Raw genomic sequence first — 14,115 nt, 5'->3', positions numbered from 1 at the left:
CTGGCTCTCCGCTTGCAAGGACAGGGTCTCTCCTCCAAGCACTGGGCTCTCCTGGTAACACGTCCAACATGCGTGAGGTGAAGCATTGTCATCCTGTCTAAGAACTACTCTGGCCACACTGCTTGCAGAACAGATGTCCACTCTTCTGGCAGGCCATTATGTACTCAGTGCTCTTCACCAAAATCACAAACCAAAGACATCAAATCTACATCAGTCACTTGAATTCATTGCCCCACTTTCAATGCATGTGAAGTCATTTAAAATAGCACGGCTTGGGTCAGGCACACTCGTTCTTGAAACTGACACCTTTACTCTGTAGCCCTGTCAAGAGACCTTTGCTAGCAGCTCTGCCCAGAGCAAGGGTGCCCTGTCCGTGGGTGCTGATTGCCCATCTATGTAGAACGAAATCATTGACAGCTTCAGTGTTTTCCCTATTTATGTTAACGTTGTTTACTGGACAGGTTGTTGGAATTTTTGTTTTCTGTATGCTGAGATGTAAGTCAGACTGAAGACTATAGTTTTTGAGGTTTTCCTATAAGTGCTTTAGGTCTTCATGATTTTAGCAAAGACAATTGTGTCATCAGTATAAGGGGCAAAGAAGATAAGGAGCTGTCTCCTTGGGATGTGGCTGTGTGCCTTGCACACAGAGGTGTCTTCAGAAGGAAGACTGCAGGCAGCTCTCGTGAGGTGCTCTGAGAAGGAAGATTACAAGCAGTTCCCATACACCTTTAGACACTGACTTTTGTGAGAGTTTAAACAAATGTTCCTGCTCTTGATAAGGTTGTTGCAAAATGAGAGAAAACACAGTTTATGAATACAAAGAAGTCTTGCTTGAATGTATATTTTTTATCTAACTCTGTACCCGGCCCATTCCGGCCCTGTGAGGTAAACCTTAAGGTTTGTATTTGTACCCAGTCCATCTGGGCCCTATAAGGTAATCCTTAATGTTTCCATTTCTCTGTGAACTATTCCTTTGTTTCTGAATGCCAAAAAAAGCAAAGGTTTGGGGGTAACGGGGTGCTAGCGGCCTGAGCGAGCTCTAGCCTTTTCTGGATTTACATTCTGCTTGCTAGTCTTCCTTTGGCTCCGCCCACGAGAAACAACAGTCAGCAAGTTGCACGTTGTCAACAAGTCTTGGTCCTGACACACATTTCTCTTGATATGGTACAGCGTATCAGATTCTTCGCTTAGCAGACAGATCTGCGGTTGGTGGTGGTGGTGGTGGTGGCGGCGGTGGTGCCATAAAGTCGAGCACTACTCAGAGCGACTCTCTGAACAACAGATCTGACCCCACCCTGCCCTGCACCGTCCTCAGCATCCTGGATCCGCTCAAACCCACGGCTAGATCCACCGTGTCAGTCCTTCTCATCGAGGGTCTTCCTCTCCTCTTCTTTGCTGGCCTGCCACCCTTCAAGCACGACGTCCTTCTCCAAGGGCTAACGCCTCCTAACATGTCCACGTTATGGAGACAACGTTTCTTCATCCTTGTCTTTGAGGAGCATCCTGGAGGCATGTTTTCCAAGACACCTATGTTTGTTCTTTTGTCAATCGATACGATGGTCCATACTCTTTCCAACAGGACATCGATAGGGAGCTGTCAGAAAGTAACTACTCACATGAGCTTCAGAAGAGACTGTGAGGCTATGGAAGAAGGGATGGGTCACTGCTGAGGTCGAGTGAGAGCACAGAACACCAGAAAGCTGTTTACTTGTGCTTTATTGACTATACCAGGGCATCCAACTATACAGATAATAAATCAGGGATAACACTGAGATGAGTGGGAATTCCAAAACACCTCATTGTGCTCTTTTGAAACCCGCACAGAGAAGCTGTTGTTGGATCTGAACAGGGGAATACAATTCATGCTAAGACTTTGCTTTGTCTTCTTGAGCTGCCTTTGAAGTCAGGTAACTTCATTTCCTTTCATCTTGGCTTCTCTATGTTCAAAAGTGTGCCATCAGCGCTTCTTCAGACAGCCCTTCTTGTATTTTCTTTCTTTCCTTTTTAATAATCACCCATTTGTCAGTTGCCACAACTGGAGCTTGTGGCCGTGCCAGAAGCTGTGACTCTATGTCAAACATCAGCAGTCATTGCAGTGCACCATCTCAGCAGTTCTTCCAAAGATGGACTAGAAGGCAGGCCTGGTGACCCGCTTCTCAACTGAAGGCCCTGGGACGCCTGCGGAGAGCAGCGGGCCGTTGATACAGCGCCAGGAGCCAAGGTCCGCATCTGAAAGGCTCTCAGATTGGGACTGAGTCAGGGCTACTGTCCATAAGGAGAATCTCCCTTAATGATATGGAGAAAAGCCTTCACCCAACGAAGGACGTTCTTTTATTTGCTGGTGTCACACAGTTCCAAATGAGGGAAAACATTCACCGATGCCTGGAATTTGGAATGTACAAAGCAGAGCTCGAGGAAAATTGGAATTTTCCAATTTTTATTAAAGATGAAATGGAATGACTAAAGAGCGACATCTAAGACATCAGTGCACTGAGACGGGGCGATATTGGCCATTCTGAGCTGCACAATCACATGTACAGGAGATGAAGAGGAATTGTGTTGCGTTCATCTTCAAAAAGAACATTTCAAGCTCTACCCCGTGGTACAGGGACCTCTGGAGGCTGAGTGGTAGGAGCCGTGCTGTCAACCATAAGTAAGCAGTCGAAACCACCAGCTGCCCTGTGGGAAGAGCTGAGCAATCTCGCCTGCTGTGCAATTCAAGCCTCTGAAAACCCACTCGAGTCACTACTGAGTTTGTTTGACTTGGCAGTTGTTGTTGTTGTTATGTGCCATCGAGTTGCCTGTGATCCATAGTGTCCCCATGTACAACGGTTCTGAAGCCTGCCCTATCCTGAGCCAGTTTCACTGACTCTGACACCTCCACCCCCACTGTCCTGGCTACTGTATCAATCCAACTCATCTGGGGTCTTCCTTTCCTGCACTTTCCCTCCACCCTTCCAAGCATGACATCCTTCTCCAAGGACTGGTCCCTCCTGGGCACATGTCCAAAATTTGTGAGACAGAGCTTCAAAATCCTAGCCTCCCAGGAGAAACTTGGTTTCACCCTTTCCAAGACAGAACTATTTGTTTCATTGGTGGTATATGTTCAATATTCATCATAACTCAAAGGCATCAATTCTTCTTCTGTCATCCTTAGTCCTTGTCCAGTTCTCTGATTCATAGCAAGTAATTGAGAAGACCATAGCCTGCATTAGGCACACCTTAGTCTTTAGAATGACATCGTTGCTTTTCAGTACTCTGGGGAGGTCCCAGAAAGCAGATTTCCCCAGTACAATTTGTCTTTTGATTTCCTGACTTCTGGTGCCAAGAGTGTTGATTGTGGAGCCGAGCAAGCTATAATTGTTAACAACCTCAATCTCTTCTCCATCCATCATGGTGCTGCCAATTGGCCCAGTGGTGAGAATCTTTGTCTTCTTGATGTTGAGTATCAATTCATATCGAAGGCTGCAGTCCTTGACAGTATATAACACCAACTATCCTAAAGTAAACTGCTGTCAGTAATAGGAGAATATCTTTAAAAAAAACACCCTTTTTATTAAAGAAGATATTTGGATGGCCAATTAAATTTTATTAGTTTTAATGAACATTTACAGAGATTTTGGGTTCTCATTCATTCATTGTTGCACTGTTTTCTTCACCCTCATCCCAAGTTCGTTCTTCTTTCCCCCCCATGTCTGTTTTAATTGTCCAATTGCCACAGTGCTTGTCAAAGCCAGTTCTGATTAATCTCCTTTGTCAGTATGTCCCTTGCCATTCCCTATCACTCCTCCCTGAGAGAGACTTCACCCTGATTCATAAGGAAAAGGGGATGGTGTATTCTCTTAGCTACTTCCTGCTGAAAAGGGACGCTGTGGGTTTCAGGGTGAATGTCTTCTCTCACTACTCCAAAGGGCCCCCTTGGCAGTAGGAAACACATAGACTATTATGGAGATTGATTTTGGAATTTAGATGCACTGTTATCAATTGTGCTTAGCCGTACATGTTCATATCCTTGAAGATGTATCATGGAAGTGTTGCAGCCTAGAAGATACAAATTTAACTAGCAAGTTAAAAGTGCATGAGTCAAAAATTGAAAAGCAATAATATTCTGAGGAGAGGTTCTAATAGTGGCACAAATCAAGTTACAGAGGTAAGGTGGTTCCATTGCCATCCTTACTCTAACTTAATTATTTTTTTAATTTAAATTTGTTATTAATTTCAGTGAAAATTTACAGAGGCTTTGGATTTCCATTCACTCATTGTTATACATTTGTCCACTCCCAAGGCTCACCCCGCCCCACCAGACATTACCCTCTTGGAAAAGTAAAAGAAAAGATTCTTTCATTATTTTACAAACCCTCCCCCAGGTCCACTCCACCCTGTAGCCATCGCTCTAGACTCCTGTCATGACCGAAATACCTAATCACATATCTCTTTTAAACAGTTTTCTCCCTTCTCTGTTTCAGAGCAGCATACATTATTGAACCCATCTTACTCAGTCTCTCCCCAACCCCAAGGACAGTCCCATTCTACAAAAGTGGCACCATGCAATATTTGTCCCTTTGTGACTGGGACATTTCACTCAGCATAATGTTCTCCAGAGTCAACCATTTTGAGTAATATTGCATGAGCTCCTTGTTTTTTAATGCAGCATAGTATTCCATTGTGTGAATATACCACAGCTTCTCTAGCCATTCGTTTGTTGATGGGCACTTGGGTTGTTTTCAACTCCTTGCTATTGTGAACAAAGCCGCGATAAACATGGGTGTGCTGGATGGCCAATATATTGACATATGAAGAAATGCTTAAAATTCTTGGTAATCAGAGATGCAAATCAAACTACGCTATATCTCTGCTTAGTTGTTGTCATTATATGCTGTCAAGTTGACCATGACTCACAGCAAATATATGTACAATAGCTCTGAACCCTGCTCTATCCTGACCCAATCTCACTGTCTCTGGCACACCTACAATCATTACCCCAGTTGCTGTATCAATCCATCTTAACTGAGATCTTCCTCTACTGTACTATCCTTCCACCTTTCCAAACACGATGTTTTTCTCCAAGGACTTGTCCCTCCTGGCAACATGCCCAAAGTATGTGAGAAAAAGCAACGATGTCACTTAGAGACTAAGGTGCTCCTGATCCATGTCCTGGTCTTCACAATTATTTTTTATGCATCAGAGAGCTGGATAACCACCAAAGATGACAGAAGAAAAATTAATGCCTTTGAGTTGTGGTGCTGGAAAAGAGTACTGAACTGAAGAGTACGAACATGGACTGCCAAGAGAACTAACCATTTTTTCCTAGAGAGAGTTAAGCCAAGCTGTTCCTTGGAGGCAATAGGATAATATCTTAACGCACACAAGGAAGACTGTTAGTATGTTGTGTTGTTTCTTATATATCATTGAGTGACCTGTGACTCCAAGCGACCCTATGTGCAATAGCTCTGAAACCTGCCCTGTCCTGAGCCAGTCTCACTAACTCCGACATACCTACCCTCATTATCCCAGTAACTGTGTCAATCCATCTGCTCTAGATCTTCCTCTCCTGTGTTGTCCCTCTACACTTCTAAGCAGGACATCCTTCTCCAAGGACTAGTCCCTCCAGGCAACATGCCCAAATATGATTATTATGACTATTAAGCAAATACATGCACCAACCCTTAAAGCTGGAGATGAAGAAATTTCTAAGAAATTCTAGCAGCCTCTATAGTATGAAGTGGAAAGAACATGCAGTCAAGATGCATGAATCCTAACTGGTGCCTGGCATGTAAAAAGTTTGAAGCAGCGAAGAAGGGCTGATGGTCAGGAAGTGTAGCCTCAGTGTCAGAAATGAGGCCAGGGATCATATGGTAGAATTTTGTGTTATCAATGACTTATTCATTGCAAACACCTTTAAAAAAAGCAAAACCATAATCAGGGGACTTCAGGTAAGATGGTGGGTGAAGTAGATGGCAGCTGAGGCCTGTACACCAAAGACTCTGGAAAACAATTATCACAGATACGGATGAGAAGCCTGGAACTCTAAGTTCATAAAGAGAAGACAAAGTAGTACTTCAAACACTTTAAAGGGGATCTAAAACGGTGAGGAAGGAGATAAAGGGACCACAGAACCATTGACCGTGCCGTGCTGTCTGGCCCACTATCTGCCCCATGTAGAGAGCGCTCTTGGCTTAGTAGAAAGGAACTGTGCTGCTAACAGAAAGGTACATGGTTCAAATCCACCGGCTCCTCTGTGAAAGGAAGATGGGCCATCAAATCACCGTGTGATTTACTGCCTCTGAGAACGTGCGGGAGGGTCAGCAATGGGTTGGTTCTGACTCAGTGGTACGACAACATCGATCTGCTCCATCGATCTGCTCCGTGTGGGGGCTGCATTCATATCAGTGATTAGCCGAGAGCTACGGGAAGGTGTCAGCTCCCCCCTCGTCCTTCGTGCCCTCCCAGGGATCTCCCACCCCCACTCAGCCCCAGGGGCTGGCAGCCTCCCCCTGGCTCATCCCAGCTGCCCGAGGCCGGACCAGTGAGGTTTTGCATCTGGCCCTGGAAGCACGCGTGACCCTCCACTTGAGCTTCCTCCAGGAGTCCAGGCCACACTTGTCCTGCACTCATGCTCTGGCTAAGTGGGGACCCCACCTGTGACTGGGGTCCTTCCCTGATTGGGCACCCTGACGCTGCACATTCCATGGTCACATTTAGAGCCATGAGCCTTTTCAGAGCACTTCATCCTCGGCCTCCTCTGGTCGGCAGGGGCTGTCTCTCTGCTAGCCATCTGACTGGACACTCTGCCTCACATGATTATTGTTGGTTGTTAGTGTAAATTATTTAATTGCATAATCAAGGATAATTAATATATAAAATATCTATGAATGATCACATAAAAAATTAATATTATTTTAAAACTCCACTCAAATTACAAACAAACATAAAACCACCCCACTTCTGGGGAATTCCTCCTGGAAATGCTCGTCTGGACTTCCATCAACAGGAAACAATAGGAAAACTCAAAATGACAGGAACTGACTGACCCTGCACTGGATTTTGAACTGGGGAAGGGACAGCAGAAACACTGTGCAGGGAGGTGTGGCAGAAACGACTGTCATTTAGGGCCCCCAAAGCTGCAATCTTCGTGGGCAGCTGAGGAGAGGAACCCCCAGGGCTCTGGTGGGGGAGAGTGTCAGCGCTGCTTTAAAAGCTCCGGGGTGGGGGAGCTCTGGTGGCCTAGTGGTAAGGAGCTGCAGCTACAATCCCAGAGGTGCAAGGTTCAAATCCACCAGATGCTCTGCCGGGGAAGGAGGGACAATCTCCTCCTGTACCAGTCAGATCTGATTTGATGGTACACACACACAAAAAATAATAAAATAAAAAAAACCCCACAATGTAAAAGCTCCGGGGTGGGGGAGGTGTTCTGATAATCCTTCATGGTGGCTTTTGTTTATTAGTATTACATTTATGTTTCTATCTGTATATAATTGTTCATTATAAAAAGATAGACACGGGGAGCTCTGGTGGCCTAGTGGCAAGAAGCTGCACTGTAATCCCAGAGGCACACAGTTCGAATCCACCAGATGCTCTGCCGGGGAAAGGAGGGACAATCTCCTCCTGTACCAGTCAGATCTGATCTGACGGTACACACAAATAATAAAATTTTTTTAAAAAATTAAAAAACTAAATAAATAAAAAGACACAGCCTTCTCTGGCTGGTGGATTTGAATTACTGGGCAAATGCTTTAACCTCAGCTCCCCTGGGATTCCCAGGAGAGCAACTTCTAGCTCAAAACGACCCCGCAGCCCAGGGGGCGGGGGAGGGGCATCCATCATTGACAAGTTGTGACCGGTGAGGGGTCCTCTCCCTACGCTGGGAAAGGGCCACGGACCCCGCGGTCCCGCGGGGACTCGGCTTCGACCTCCGAGGACGTCCCTTTACGGGAAAATTCCCGGCTCCGCACCCCTCAGGGCGCTCAGAGGGGTCCCACCTCGGACCCTGCATCCCGAGGGGCCCGGGGGTGGGGTCCAGGCCAGCACTGCTCCAGCCTCGCCGAGCCAGGTGGGCAGTGCCCCACTACAGCGCCGTCAGGGACCCTGGACACCCACCTGCTCGAGGTCTCTGACCACCGATCCCCGCCCGCTCCCTTCCGTGAGCACCGCAGGGTCTATGCGCGCCCATAACCGGGGACACCTCTCCACGAGAAGGGCAGATTCCCGCAGCACCCCACCCGGGCGGGCAGGAGTAGGGTGCGGGGTGCCGGTGCGCGGAGAGCGGGGTGCACCTGGCTGTCCCCCCCCCCGACCCGGCCGCCCTCCGGTCTACCCCCCCCCACACACACACACACACACACGGCCAGTCCCCTCTTCTGGGGTGGAGGCGAGGCCGGGTCCACACTCCAACGCTGCACTTACCGCGAACAGCAGCAGCGGCGTGATCAGTGACCCGCATCCCGCCATGGAAGCTGCCCAGAGTGACATCTCCTCCGGCGCTGAAGGGACGGGTCAGCCCCCGGCAGCCGAAGAAGCGACCTGGGCAGGCGAGGCTGGGGCAGCCGGCTACCTTCTAAACGCCGAGTCCTCAGGTCCAAGCAAGCCAGGAGCTCCGGAAGGGGGATTCGTCCCACCTCAGCGCAGTGCCCCTCGCAGTGCCCCTCCTCGCCCCCTCGTCCTCTCCGCCCCTCTGTCCTGGGCGCACCCTCAGCGGCGCAGGTTTCACCCCCAGCCTCCAGGAGCAGGCAGTTCCGGCCCTGGACTGGTGGCTCTACCACCCCGTGCCTGCCAGGGATGAGTCATGGGCTCCTCCGGCCCTTCCTCTACCAGTCAGGGGAGAACCAGAGCCGAACGGAGCGAGCGGGAACTTGCGAAAGAACTCAGCCACTCCCCACACTCAGCTCACCGCCATCCTTCCCCAGTTCTGTGGGGCTGGCTTTCCTGCTGTGAATGGCCTGGTCGGTGCTGGGGACCAGGGTGCCCCAGACCAGGGACTCCAGGTGGCAGTGGTCAGGGGACTCCCGGAGGAGGGGCTGCAGCCCCCTTCATCCCTGAGTTTGTTCAGAACATTTGTGAGGACATTGCCTCCTACAGAGTAGGACTTGCGGAGTCCCCAGTCCCAGGCAGTGGTTCTAAGCATGTTTGCAGGACGGGGAGTGGGGTGGGGTGCGCTTTCTGTGGTTCTAGAAAGTCCTTGCCTCTCTGACTTTCGGCTTCCAGATGGTCTTCACAGGGGCCCGTCATGTCCCTTCCCACCGCTGATCCCTTGCTAACTGGCTTGTTTAATCTCTTTCATGTCTCAAAAGATGCTGACTGAAGACTCACTTGGTCCTAATCATGCCTCATAACATAACAGAAACAGTCCATTCCAAATGGGATTCTAACCTTAGGCATGTTTTTACAGGGAAACAATTTAATCCAATGCATCTTCTCATTTTTATTTTTTTTTTAGCCACCAACTGAATCTATTATGAATTTGGCAATATAGTCCAACAACCAAACTGGGACATGTTGATGGAGTGAACTGAACTGGAAGGAACTGGGACTGTGAAAAGGAAAATCCAAAGGACCTGACAAAACGAGAGCAACTTGGGATGTTACTGTTACTCTAGGCTGGAGTCAGGAAGTGAAGGGTGAACTCATAAACCACAAGCTGGCTAAGAAAGCAGTGTAGAGAAACACCGCCACACAGAGCCTCCAGAAGGCCACCGCTGGGCTGCTCTACAGGGGTTTTATACGGTTAGGGAAGCCGTGCAAGTTAGCTGTGTCTGGATGGCTGGTCTCTGAAGTTTGCCACTGCTTTTCCCCTGTTCACCGGTGGAGCCGTTTACTGACTGGGACTTGAAGACGCAGTGCTGTGGAGAAAATAACAGAGACAAACAGACAAAGAGAAATAAAGCAAGGCACCGGGGACCAAAGTAAGGCCAGGGCAGAGCCCAGCAAAAACTGAGGCCTCGTCATTTATTTCTCTCAGTGTATACAGAAAAAAACAAACATTCTACTATTTTATTATTGTGTGTGTGTGTGTGTGTGCATGTGTGTGTATCGTCAAATCAGATCTGACTGGTACAGGAGGAAATTGTCCCTCCTTTGTCAGCAGAGCGTCTGGTGGATTCGAACCACACACCTCTGTGATTGCAGTGCAGCTTCTTGCCACTAGGCCACCAGAGCTCCCGAACATTCTATTATTATAAACTTTCTCACTACACCGAAAAGTTATCTCTTTGAAAAAAAAAACCCAAAACCAACACCTTCTTGATGGTACACACACACACACACACACAAAAGAATATAAAAATTTTAAAAAACAAGTTTCAATATAGTTGAAATTCCGCACCAACTTGCATAAAAAATCCTCACACACACGAAAGTTATCTCTGTTCTCTGCAAGGTCTCAAGGACCGTAGCTTCTCATGCGTCTATTTCCTACAAGCTCTCAATTACTTTAGTTTCTCATACACTAAGTGTTCACAGCTGTTCTTCTGGGTCTTAAGGTCTCATGAATGCACCCCGTTTTTCTTGGGGACACGCCCGCATGCTTGTCCAGCAAGCTGCCTGCAGCTAGACTACACATGCAGACAACCAACCAAGGCACTGCAGCCTTCAGAGACCCTCACCCACGGGACCAGGGTGCAGGCTTTGTCTGCGGGTTCCAATCGCATCAACTACTCTCACCAGGGAGTGATGACCAATCAACCACTTGTGTGCCCCCTCCTTGTGTGCGATGAGGGTGGAAAGCATCCCCGTGCAGGGGTTCAGAGAGCCCCCACCCACCCTTCTTTCTGTAAGGTTGTTTCTGTCTCCCTTTAGCCCAATGTAGTAAGCTTTGGGAGAGATTTCAAGTCTCTGTGGGTTAGGTTTAAAAGGCAATTAAAAAGAGAGAGACAGAGAGAGAGAAAAAGAGGCAGGGAAAATTGAGAATCAGGGTTTGTTACCTTCTGGCAGGTACCTCTCCTGGGCTTTCATAAATATAAGGTCGTAGAGAAAGGACAGAACCCAGTGCAGAAATAGATTATTGAGGAGAAACTGCTAGGCTGGCTCCCAAACAGAAGACTAGGCCCCACTAAGAGTTAGAGGGGGATTTTATACATTCTTACAAGGGGCATGGGGAAGGGGGTGCTTACAGATGCTTCCTTCAAGATAGGGAAACGGGCTGGGGTCTCAAATAACTATCCCTGGGAAAAGGGGGTAGGGTTGTTGTTGTTGTTATGTGCCATCGAGTCGCTTGCGACACATAGCGACCCTATGTACAACAGCCCTAAATTCTGCTCTGTCCTGTGCCAATCGCACTGTCTCCGACACACCCATCCCAATTACCCCAGTCACTGAATCAATCCACCTCATAGAGGGCCTTCCCCTCCTGCACCGTCCCTCCACCCTCCCAAGCATGATGCCTTCTCCAAGGACCGGTCTCTCCTCAGAACATGTCCAAAGTATGTTAGATGGAGCCTCAGAATCCTTGCCTCCAAAGAGCAGCCTGGTTTAACCCTTTCCAGGATGAATCTGTGTGTTTTCCTTGCAGTCCATGGTACCCTCAATACTCTTCTCCAGCACCACAGCTCAAAGGTATCAATTCTCCTATCTTTCTTGGTCATTGTCCAACTCTCTGATGCATAACAAGTGATTGCGACGACTATGGCCTGTATCAGACGCACCTTAGTCTCCAGAGAGACACCACTGCTCTTCAGTACTTTGGAGAGGTCCCTAACAGCAGACTTTCCCATGGCAATGCGCCTTTTAATTTCCTGGCTGCTGGTGCCAAGACTGTTGACTATGGAGCCAAATAAACTAAAGCTGTGTACAATCTCAATCTCTTCACCATCCATCCTGATGCTGCCAATTGGTCCAGTGGTGAGAATCTTTGTCTTCTTGACATTGAGCCTCAATCCATATTGTAGGCTGCAGTCCTTGAAACTCTGCAGCAGGCGCTTCAGGTCCTCCTCAGTTTCAGCAAGCAGGGTTGTGTCATCCGCATAACACAGGTTGTTGATAAATCATCCACCAATCTTGACTCCACATTTCTCCTCATAGAGCCCAGCCTCCTGGATAATCTGTTCTGCATATAGGTTGAAAAGGTATGGAGATAGGATGCATCCCTGGCATACGCCCATCCCAATTTTGAACCATGCAGTCTTCCCTTGCTCTGTTCTGACGACTGCCTCCTGGTCCAAGTATAAGTTTCCCATTAGAACGATCAAGTGTTCTGGGATTCCCATTCTTCTCAGAGTCAGCCACAGTTTGTTATGATCTACACAGTCAAATGCCTTTGCATAATCAATGAAACACAGATAGACATTCTTTTGGTATTCCCTGCTTTCAGCCAAGATCCATCTAACATCAGCTACAAGATCTCTAGTACCACGACTCCTTCTGAAACCAGCCTGGACTTCTGGCAGTTCTCTGTTGATGTGCACAAAAAAGCACCGCTGCTGTTTCTGTGATTGGATTCTCTCAGTAGCCGTCCTGGGAGAGGAAGGAAAGGGCTCTGCATCCTAATACTCTCAGCGTGTCCCCTTTTCCCAGCTTCCTAACCTCCCAGCTGCCTTCACTCCGGTGGAGAACCAGCGTGTGAGGGAGCGATTCTATTTTTAAACTAGCGGCCCTCCCTAAAATGAAGTATTGGTACATTGGTGGTCAAGGGTATCACAGACCTCGGGAGACGTCCGAACCAGCCCCGGGCTTGCGGTTTAAGGCGGCGTCCACCCTGGTCTCCCTCCCCAGATCCCAGGCTGTAGAAGTGAGTTCGGCCCCCATTTTCCAAACAGCTTCTGCCACCAGCTTCCCGGGCAGGCGTGTGTCTTTAGCTGGGTGTCCCTCTGTCTAGCTGGGTGTCCCTCTGTCTAGCTGGGTGTCCCTCTGTCTAGCTGGGTGTCCCTCTGTCTAGCTGGGTGTCCGTCTCTCCAGCTGGGTATCCGTCTGTCTAGCTGGGTATCCGTCTGTCTAGCTGGGTGTCCGTCTCTCCAGCTGGGGGTCCGTCTGTCTAGCTGGGTGTCCGTCTCTCCAGCTGGGTGTCCGTCTCTCCAGCTGGGTGTCCCTCTCTCTAGCTGGGTGTCCCTCAACCATGAAAGGCAGTGGACACAGCCGGGGATGCTTCACCGGGGCGCTAGGGTGGAGAGTTCGGCCCTGTATCGTCTACCTCGCGTCCTACCTCCTAGGATTTTTTTTTCTCAGAAAGCGTGCTTCCGAAAAGGTGTTTCCCGTAAAAGGCGTGGCCACCAGTGCTCCCAGCCGGCAAGCCCAGCCTAGAAGCCAGCGCGGCCCGCCCCGTGCAGCCTCCACTTCGGCCACGTGACGACCCGGCTCCTTTACGACCTTTCCCAGCCCAGGTGGGCGGAGCTTCCGATTTTACGACATTCCCCGTCCAGGTGGGCGGAGCTTCCGTTTTTACGACAGTGTCGGAAGTGCTGTTGCTGGGAGAGGGTAGTTTTCAGGAGTGTAAGGAAGGTGGGCTGGAATCTGGTGTTTCTGCGATCGTTAACAATGAGCCCTGATTTAAGATGTTGATATTAAGGACAAATACTGCAAGGTGCCCCTGCTGTAAAACGGGACTGACATCGGGGTTGGGGGGAGACTGAGAAAGATGGGATAAATGATGTATACTGCATTGAAAGAGATGAGGGAGAGAACTGTTTAAAAGGAGTATAGGTTTAGGTAGTATTGTCATGATAAGATTACAGAAAAAAAAAATGCGTAGTAAAGTGGACTGTGGACTGAGGGGGACTGTATGTGAAATAATTTTTTTCAAAGAAAAACGAACTAGGGGAGGGGTGGAGAGGTAGGAAAATGCAACAATGAATGAATGGGGAAAAAATTAAATGGGAAGAATAGTCTGTAAATATATATATACACATATATATCTATATTATATATATATATATAATTAAAAAATCAATAAATCATGAAAAATCACAAAGATGTTGATGTTGTAAAATATACCTTCATCGGCGAGCTCTGGTGGCAGGAAACTGCACTGCAATCCCAGAGGTAAGCGGTTCAAATCCACCAGATGCTCTGCTGAAGGAGGAACAATCGCCTCTTGTACCAGTCAGATCCAATTTGACGGTACACACATAAAAAAAATAATAGTTAAAAAGAAGATGTTTAAAGAAAATTAGTTAAAAAATATACCTTCAT

Source organism: Elephantulus edwardii, unplaced genomic scaffold (assembly GCF_000299155.1).
Source record: "Elephantulus edwardii isolate Elephantulus edwardi_28Jun2011 unplaced genomic scaffold, EleEdw1.0 scaffold00126, whole genome shotgun sequence".
In the NCBI taxonomy this organism is placed as follows: Eukaryota; Metazoa; Chordata; class Mammalia; order Macroscelidea; family Macroscelididae; genus Elephantulus; species Elephantulus edwardii.
This window is presented reverse-complemented; position numbering follows the sequence as displayed.